Source organism: Schistocerca piceifrons, chromosome 2 (assembly GCF_021461385.2).
Source record: "Schistocerca piceifrons isolate TAMUIC-IGC-003096 chromosome 2, iqSchPice1.1, whole genome shotgun sequence".
Classification (NCBI taxonomy): Eukaryota; Metazoa; Arthropoda; class Insecta; order Orthoptera; family Acrididae; genus Schistocerca; species Schistocerca piceifrons.
The window spans coordinates 669,253,335-669,261,930 of NC_060139.1; the positions used below are offsets into that span (position 1 = coordinate 669,253,335).

Below are 8,596 nucleotides of genomic sequence, written 5' to 3' on the forward strand. Positions count from 1 at the left end.
GTGGAATTTATATGTCTGCATGGCCGAAATTTAATGGAGTAGCCATTGCCTGGTTCAAATGTTCAAATGTGTGTGAAATCTTATGGGAGTTAACTGCTAAGGTCATCAGTCCCTAAGCTTACACACTACTTAACCTAAATTATTCTAAGGACAAATACACACACCCATGCCCGAGGGAGGACTCGAACCTCCGGCAGGACCAGACGCATAGTCCACGACTGCAGCGCCCTACTCCGCTCGGCTAATCCCGCGCGGCCATTGCGTGGTGAAAACATGAAGATCCACATATTATTACATATTTTAATACTCCATTATATTAATTCCAGGCAGTGGCAAGGAAGTCCATCGACTTCACGCTTTGAAACACACAATAAAAGGGAGTTTCGAAAAGCGAATGAACGCGCATAGCGACTAACATTGTCTGCATTAAGTGATTTCCCTCTTGCAGTGTGCTGTCAGTGAGGTAGGAACAAATATTTTGTCATTAGAAAGATAATATGGTCGGACGGAGCAAGGACGGGGGAGAAAATCAGCCTTACCTTTTGAAGGCAACATCGTGCTTTTCGCCACGAACCGAGGTCCACCACATTGCAAGTAGAGTCTGCTGAGTGACTGGTAACGTCGCTGTGTGACAAGAAGGCTAAGAATTTAAAGAATGTTAGCGTAATCTTCTATGATACATAAGCATAAGAAGGAAAAGAAGCAGAAGACATAGAAAGAGGCGAACTGGCGACAAAGTCTTTCCACATTTCCCCATTATTGTGCAAGATTATTGCGCCTACATGAATCTTAAAAAAGTTCCTACTACATTGACGTGAGATTTGTGGAGAAAAACATCAAACTGGAATTTCAACTAGTAGTTCCATTGTAAGGATAATATAATGATACCTGAAACAGTTAAGAAATGAAATGCTGTTACTGTGCGTATCTATTAGTACGCTAGAGCGGAACAAAAACAAAAATCAGTTCACACTTCCTACTTTTATAACATATCCAAGAGATACCTTCCGCTACAACTCCACATGTCACTGTACGAAGTTATTAAGACAAAGAAGCGAAACTGCAGTAAGTGATGATTATTCTACCAGTTGGTTTCACAGTTTCATCATTCACTTTTTGCATTCTTCATTTAATTCTTTCTAAGGGTATTAAATGCACTATCGATCCTGTCTTGCAATTATGTGTGACTGGACCCAGTAAGCAATGTTAAATTCGATGAAGCTTAATACACTGAACAGCCAAAGTTACTGGTACACCTGCCTAATACCGTGTAGGGCCCAAGTGAGCAAGGATAAGTGCCGCGAAACGACATGACATGGACTCGAATACTGTCTGAAGTAGCGGCGGAAGGAATTGATGCCACGAATCCTGCAGGGCTGTCCATAAATCCGTAAGAGTACGAGAGGGTAGAGATCTCATCTGAGCAGCACGTTGCAGGGCATCCTAGGTATGCTCAATAATGTTCATGTTTTCTGAGTTTGGTGCCCAGCGGAAGTGTTTAAATTCAGAAGAGTGTTCCTAGAGTCACTCTGTAGCAACTCTGGACATTTGGGGTGTCGCATTGCCCTGTTGGAATTGACGAAGTCCGTCGGAATGCATGATTGACATGGATGGATGCAGATGATCATACAGGATGCTTACGTACCTGTCACCTGACAGAGTGGTATCGCGACGTATCAGGTGTCCCACGTCACTTCAACTGCACACGCCCCACTCCATTACAGAGGCTCCACCAGCTTCAACAGTCCCCTGATGACATGCAGGGTCCATGGATTCAAGAGGTTTTCTCCATACCCACACACGTCTGTCCGCTCGATACAATTTGAAACGAGACTCGTCCGACCAGGCAACGTATTTCCAGCCATCAACAGACCAATGTCGGTGCTGACGGGCCGCGGAAAGGCGTAAATCTTAGGGTCGTGCAGTTATCAAGGGCATACGATTGGGCCTTCGGCTTCGAAAGCTTATAAAGATGATGTTTCATTGAATGGTTCGTACTCTTACACTCGTTGAACGCCCAGCATTGAAACTTCTGTCATGTTGAACGATTCGCTTCAGTCGTCGTTGGTCCCGTTCTTCAGGATCTTTTACCGATCGCAGCGATGTCGGTGATTTGATGTTTTACCAGATTCCTGATATTCATGGTATACTCTTGAAATGGTCGTACGGGAAAATCCCCACTTCATACTACCTCAGAGATGCTGTGTCCCATCGTTCGTGCGCCGACTATAGCACCACGCTCAAACTCAAATCCTGACAACCTGCCATTGTAGCAGCAGTAACCGATCTAACAAATCCACCAGACACATGTTGTCTTAAATAGGCGTTGCTGACTGCAGCACCGTATTCTGCCTGTTTACATATCGCTATATTTGAATGCTCGTGCCTATACAAGTTTCTTTGGCGCTTCAGTATCTGTACAGATTGTTGAAGTTCCATTTCATTGCTGTTATGAAGAGTAGGGTAAGTTCACGCATATACAACAATGACAGTGCCTCTGAGGTCGCCCAATGACATTGTTTTCCAGCAGTGATTATTAAGCTAGCAGAGCTGGGCCGCACAATGTGGCGTGACGGGGGGAGGAAGTGCGCATCTGTGGCGGGGATCAGCGGCCATATTGCGAAGCATTAAGTGTCGCCAGCCGAGCGTGAAACGCGCGGGTAAGCTCTCTGCCTGTCGGCCTCGTCCCATCGCAAACTTGGCCGTTGTGTCGGCGCGACTCCTGCTTGGTCTCTGCTGCTCCTCTCAGTCGGGGCTCATATTGCTCCACGTGAGTCCTATGTCATGACATCAGAGTAGACCAAGTCCGTGATCGTAGCAAGATTTAACTGAGGAATATATCGTGATTACTAATTACTGGACGGTTAATATGCTAGCTAGCTACTCAAGGCTTACACAATGGAAAGGATCTAGAAAGTTTTGGTAGATAATTCCGTAATTGTAAACTGGAGGTATTTTTCCGACTGTGAGAAAATTATTAATCGCGTTACTCATGGTTCAATATTAGGTCCATTGTTTTTTTGAAAGATATTAATGACCCTCAATTTAACACATATCAGACAGAGTGAGTTCTTTTAAAAATGGCACCATATCTATAATCAATCCCATTAAACATTTAACAAAAATAGTAACAGTAAATTGTGTATTTAAAAGAATTATTGATTGATTTTATACAGCTGGTCCCTTTCATTGTCTGAATAAAGAATCAGAAACTCAATTCTGAACTGCTCTCTGGTATTCAGCTAGGTGACGACACTCAGCCAAATCTAGATGAATACCTGACAACATTCCATGGTCATGAAACAGTAGGGAAACCTAAGATCGGATATTAAAGTCTGCCCACTAAATATTACAGTACCAATGATAACTTTTAAACAAGGACAAAAATTAGTAAGATAGAGTCTTAAAATTGTCCAGTGTGTATATTGACGACCGTTTAAACAGAAATAATTATGACCCCTTAACAACCTTACCCCGACACTCAAGCACTTAGTGTCGCCCAACCCTCAGAAATAGACATTGCAGCTGAAATTACATTCTGGAGCAGCTCATCTTTGAGATACAAACTTTTCATTGCGCAGAAGCCTACCCTAAAAAATACTACGAGAATACAGTGCCCATTCGAAATTGTCTTTTAGACAAGCAGTTAAAGTGTCACTTATTTTAAAAACAGTATCGCTACACATATTTTCCTTCACAAAATTCGCTGAAAACAATCCAGACTTGCGAATGAACAATCCATTAGGTTTCCTAAGAAATAATGTACCCCATTAAAACCAAAATGGAAACAGTTATCCGCATTAAAATTGATTCAAGCTCAGAAAACGGTGCATAATGCTGCTAAAAGAATTTATAATAAATTATCGAAAAACTTTGCATTCCTGGCAGAGGGAAAAGGTACATTCGAAATTGATGTACAAAATCTGATTCTGGGCGCCACCTCTCGTTTTGCAGAAGAATTCCTACCTGCAATAACTTAATGTTGTTCTGTGTAGAAGTATTTGCCACTTACTTCTCTTATTAAGCCACATATTCCTTTCTCGGATACGAACACAATGTTACTCGTCAGCTTGGACCATATTTCAATGAAAATTAAGTTAATAACCTATAAATTGACTCTTCTACTTCGTAACGATGTATCATACAAATGTGCCAGTGCACTCACAAAATCAAAACATTCCTAAGCTAGTGTCATTTTGGTATACAGTTGGTCTGTCCGCCATGCAGCCACCACCATGCTACTAAGTGTTACTTGGTTGTGTACCACTCTATATTATTTCACGATCATGCTGATAGTGTTTCCATAACCGCAGCCCAAAGCTGCCCTATTTTTTTTCATTCACTTGGTTGAGGCAGACTGAGGAGTCGCGAAGTGGCACACAGCCGTCGAGTGCCGGACGGTCCAGCGCCAGCGAACGTTCTGCCGGTGTGGGAACGTTACAGTCCTAAATTCTACCATTTTCTGGGCATTTTATATTCATCATCTAACATAGTTTACCCACTTTTCAATCACATATTTAAGGTGACAGTGTGATGGAACTTCTATTTGCTTATATTCCGTCAGCAGAGATTAAAACATAAATCGCCATCTAGGTGAGATACTGCCACGGATACTAGTGATTTATGTAAGAAATTAAATGTTAGTCAGAGATCGGAAAATATGTAACAAAAGGTAGGAGGCTAGCGGGCTATGAAAGGAAACACTGCTGCAGTAAGTAAACAACTATGGAACAATAAAACTGAAAGCCATGTTGAACGCAGACGGCTACACTTTTGACCGCCCTAGTTGCCTCCTACGGTTGTTGCCAGTCTCACAGTAACGTCGAGCAATAAAGGCTGCAGTAATTACAAACTGAATGAGCCGCCTAAGTAGGTCCTAGCGAACTGCACTTCAGGCTTCACTAATCAGGCAGAGGCTTCCTTACTTCATATTTTCTAATATGTCTCGATGTCCCCAATGAATTTCTTCTCCGTAGGACGCGACTCCTAACACACAGTTAAAAGAAGTAAATTCTGGAATGGCTTTCGGTGATGGTACAATAAAGCCTCAGTATGTCGGATGCCACCTCACATGCTGTTTCAGACCAAAATGAGGACACGGCATCTTCACAATGAGCCCTGTATAACAGTTGGTCTGAAATCGTTAATCAAAATAACGGCTACAGAAGCTGATTATGACCCTTAGAGCACCTTAATAATCACAAAATAATGCTATTTATATATTTCTTTGATTCTTTTGTTCAAATCGTCGCATTATTCAGAATAAAACTTTCGGTTGTTTCTTGAGTGAAATGTAGCACTCATGACGTAGAGATATTAAAACTCTGGATGGCAGTCCTAATCTGGCTGAAAACGCTTCCCGAGGTAAAGTTAAACTTTGACTAACTTTTTTCTCGGGTTCGATTCCCGTCGGGGTCAGGGATTTTCTCTGCCTCGTGATGACTGGGTGTTGTGTGCTGTCCTTAGGTTAGTTAGGTTTAAGCAGTTCTAAGTTCTACGGGACTGATGACCATGGATGTTAAGTCCCATAGTGCTCAGAGCCATTTGACTAACTTTTGACTAAACGAAATAACCACTCATAGTGCGCTCATGTTGCCTGTTTGGCTGCTTTTCTTATATTTCATATTGGGCTCGGTTATGTCCCGCCAGACATTCGTGACAGTACATTACTCTTTTTGTAAGCCTTGCAGGTCAAATTTTTGATAACTGAAGTCGTATTTATGCAGACGTTAGTGTGGGTACAGTCTTATGCATTGTTACATCGGTTTGTTCCCCATTTAAAAATTAATTGTTAATACTAGAACTGTTGCATCTTGGCGCCAAATCTGATAAGATACTTCCTACTCTTTGTCGTTGGGTAAGGTCAACTCATGTAATTTTCATCGTCTTCCCACTCTGCCGGTCGATTTGTCAGGGCCATATGTAACTTGTAGAATGCACTGCGTCTTCAGGCCACGAGTGGCCTACCGGGACCATCCGACCGCCGTGTCATCCTCGGTGAAGGATGCGGATAGGAGGGGCGTGGGGTCAACACACCGCTCTCCCGGTCGTAAGATGGTATTCTTGACCGAAGCCGCTACTATTCGGTCGAGCAGCTCCTCAATTGGCATCACGAGGCTGAGTGCACCCAGAAAAATGGCAACAGCGCATGGCGGCCTGGATGGTCACCCATCCAACTGCCGACCACGCCCGACAGCGCTTAACTTCGGTGATCGCACGGGAACCGGTGTAGCCACTGCGGCAAGGCCGTCGCCAACTTGTAGAATGAATAACCTATATTTCCTATGGCCGCGCAAAGCTACACCGCCGTGTATATCCGATACGATACAAGTAAGTAATCATGGTGCACTATGCGGCATAAACGCCACAGTCCGTGGAGGAAGGCTTTTCTTCCTTATTTCAAGAGGTGGAGTGAGCTATCTGAGATGCGGTCCTTCATAAACCATTGGTTCCTTTCTGCTAAGTTTCAGGTGAGCTGATGGTTTAGCGGAAGAGCTCACAGTTGGGTATTAATGGCAGGGGATTACCAGTTCAGTCTTAGAACTACAACGAACTTCCCGAAAACCTATATCCGACCAAAATGAATCATTTTTCGATTTCTTCTCTTGAGGACAAGGAGGGCCGTTGCAAAATTTCTGATTCATGTCGCATTAATATGGAAATATGGGAAAGGAAATCGCAAAAATAATTGAGAGAGGATTTCTAGTTCCAGCTTTCACCTGACAACTGCGGAAAACGCCGAGTGTGTGCATGTTTCAAAGTCTTCATCTTTTTTTTATTAATTAGATCCACAACTGGGTGTTCAGATGTGGGAGATTACTGAAGATGAGGACATCATATGAATCAGCAGCCTCAGTAGGATTGCTTATCTGAACAGGGCTTAATCGGCCATGGCAGTAATAGACGTAGAATGTGTCACTGTGGCTGGAATATTGCAAGCCTTTGAGTCTGTCATACGTTACATGTGATAGTTTTGCTGGTTCCCAATGTTGATTTTACTGTGTTTAGCCTAAATACATATCGTTGTTGTATTATTCTAGTACAGTGGGCCATTGCTTTTATCGTAATTTTTAGGGTTCAGTACCTCAATCGACAAACACGGAACTCTTATAGAACTACTTTCTTGTCATTCATTCTGTCCGTCCGACTGTTAAGATCCCTGTTTCTCAGAAACTGGTAGAGTTACACGGTTGAAATTTATGTCAAGTATTAAGTTCTGCAATCCCTTGGCGGTGTCAGTAATTTAAGTTTATAAATCAAGGCAGTCAAAAAGCACATATATGTCACGTATTTTGATACTCGCAAACTGATTCATCAAAATTTGTAGATGAACTCAACTGTTGGACCTGGTGATTTAGCGGGAAAGCACGCGTCTGAAAAGCGAGAGGTCGCGAAGTCGAATCTCTGTAGGAGCATGGATTTTTCCATCGATGTGTGGAGTCGCCTGAAACGACACGTGGTTCGTATTTCACTTAAGCTATAGGTCCCCTTATCCTGGTTGGATAACTGGGGTACGTCAGAGACCGCAAGTCGCCCAATTGGCGTTCGATTGACTTGCACCAGGACAGTGAGTCACATTAAATTACTATAATTACCTAAATGCGTTATTAAATGTGATTGGCATGGCTGGGCAACGGATCCAGCTTCTTCAGTGCATATTCACAAATACGTACGACTTCTTGTGGGAATCTCAGAGAACCAACATGAGGAAGGATAGGTGGCGCTCCTTCGGAGTATGGATCGACCATGAGGCATGCCGATGTAGTCTACATCTACATCTACATCTACATTCATACTCCGCAAACCACCTGCCGGTGTGTGGCGGAGGGTACCCCAGTTATCCGCGCAGTTGCGATAGCTCTATATCCCAGATAGCTCAGTGGTTGCGAAGCGGACGTGCACGGGGCACTGTGCGGCGCTCCGAAAGCCGGCCGTTGTTTACTCGCGGGGGTAGTGGTATTGCACTGTGAGCGACGATGGCGCTTTCTTACAGAAAGGCCACGATTAAAGTAACGTTCGATGCCCAGTACGCACGACACAAGGCCTATGAAGTAGAGCGTCTCCTGCTTGAAGTAATGCACGTCGATCCACAGGAACTTAACGATATACATCTTTCGATCGTCTCCACCACAGTTTATCTGAAACTTGTCCATGAAGCAGCGACCGAACGACTTCTTCGACGTTCCACCGATGGATATCGTCTCCACCACTCGGACGGCAACGTGGGTGTACTGACTGTCGACCAAGCAGGACTCGGCGTTCAAAACATACGAGTCTTCGAGCTGCCGTTTGAAGTTCCGACCACGCTTGTCGTGAACGTGCTCCGGTCTTACGGGGAAGTACTAAGTCACGTGGAAGATAAGTGTCATACGTTGGAGACGTATCCTGTACTGAATGGAGTGCGTCAGGTGCGAATCGAACTGCGTAAGACATCCCATCGTACGTGACCGTTGGTGGCTGTCGAGCGATCGTCATTTATCACGGTCAACCGCGGACTAGTTCAGGGTGCGGGCAGGAAGGGCATGTACGCTCTGAATGCCTGCAGCGACGCCTAGTCCAGGTACCACGTGCAGACACGACGCCCACATCGCAACAG

The 8,596-nt window shown here is 44.0% G+C and overlaps 1 pseudogene; it reads right to left on the reverse strand.

The window, feature by feature from the left end:
- Window positions 1-6,136: 6,136 nt before the first annotated feature.
- LOC124778189 lies at window positions 6,137-6,254 on the reverse strand (annotated as a pseudogene).
- Window positions 6,255-8,596: the final 2,342 nt, after the last annotated feature.